This window comes from Schistocerca piceifrons, chromosome 3, assembly GCF_021461385.2.
Source record: "Schistocerca piceifrons isolate TAMUIC-IGC-003096 chromosome 3, iqSchPice1.1, whole genome shotgun sequence".
Taxonomy (NCBI): domain Eukaryota; kingdom Metazoa; phylum Arthropoda; class Insecta; order Orthoptera; family Acrididae; genus Schistocerca; species Schistocerca piceifrons.
In genome coordinates, this window is record NC_060140.1 from 676,763,161 (window position 1) to 676,764,715 (window position 1,555).

The 1,555-nt window shown below is 39.7% G+C and overlaps 1 pseudogene; it reads right to left on the bottom strand.

Moving 5' to 3' along the window:
* Positions 1–310: 310 nt before the first annotated feature.
* Positions 311–428, bottom strand: LOC124790734 (annotated as a pseudogene).
* Between the last annotated feature and the right edge of the window lie 1,127 nt (positions 429–1,555).

A 1,555-nucleotide genomic window follows, 5' to 3' on the forward strand; every position in this document is an offset into this window, starting at 1 on the left:
CTCGATGAACTTACAGACACCTAGCGCAAATTCCCATGTCTATCATAAGATTTCTAGCGAAACATTTTGTTTGAGCTCAAAGGAATATTAAAGTAAACGAAACTCCTCCCGAACAGGCCATGAAGGCCCAACGGCACCGACCGGCCGCTGTGTCATCCTCACCCCACAGGCATCACTGGATGCGGATAGGCAGGGGCATGTGGTCAGCACACCGCTCTCCCGGCCGTACGTCAGTTTTCGAGACGGCAGCCACTACTTCTCAATCAAGTAGCTCCTCAGTTTGCATCACAAAGGCTGAGTGGACCCCGCTTGCCAACAGCGCCCGGCAGACCAGATGGTCACCCATCCAAGTGCTAAACCAGCCCGACAGCGCTTAACTTCGGTAATCTGACGGGAACCGGTGTTACCACTGCAGCAAGGCCGTTGGCCAAAGGAATGTTCATCACTATTAAAAGTAAATGCAAGAGAAAAGTTCATTTGTTGAACGTTATTTGTTTCAGATTTTTAGGAAGTAATGAGTGACTGATGTCAAACGATAATTACTAACCCCCGGTACATACACGGCTTAATGGTCGGGCGCTGACTTAACTACCTATTCATACGAAGATGCGCAAACGTTGACTCTACTGTCACGGCGCAATGAATGTGATTAGAGAACGTGACATATGCTAGAACACTATGTGCCTTTCGAAACAGCTCAAATTAAGTTAGGTTTACTGTGTAGTAGGATGCGGATATAAATCTTTTTCGATAACTCAGCGATAATTCGAATAGGTGTCACAAAGTAAACGATAGTTGTACTAATGTTGTCACGTATATCTTAATGGTTTGCACAAGAATATCTAACAGGCACACTGAACAGCGGTATCAAACAGTCAACTATTATCACTGAGTTCATAACAGAGTATAAAAAGCTTCGTGTAGTTAAAATAAAATTGTTATTTTTAATGGGAAAGCATTGCCGGCAATTAAACTCAAGTTAGAGAAGCCGAGAAGCACTGCATTTACCTGGTATTAGTTACTACAACCATTTCAGTCAAATGCGATCCACTTTAATGAGCACAAATGAACTTCGAATTTAAGATCATTCGGTTTTAATTACAACTATTTTATAGGTAGCAAAATATCAGACATTTTCATGAATGAATGAAAAGTAAAGTACCATCACACTTTAAAGGTGCATGTCACGTGCCTATGTAATATTTTGCACAAAGAAATACAGACGTCTAGCCTTAGACTTGAAGAACAATGTAATAATTCCAGATCCAAAGACGGCAAGTGTGAATATTCTCGAATCCTCACTATAAGCTTTAACGGAAACATGCAAGTTTTCTAGAAAAAATAAGATACAAAATGAAACTTTCTTCACATAATGTACTATTTGCTTTAAGGATCGTGACTTTTTCTTTCAGAGTGAAAATTGGTTCTCAGGGGCGATTAAGTAATTGAAATGTCATCTTTTTTTAATTTCACGTCAACAACCATCTGTCAAAAGTAAATAATAAAGTACTTCATATTATATTTCTGGAAGATAAATGTTGCGAGCAAAAATACA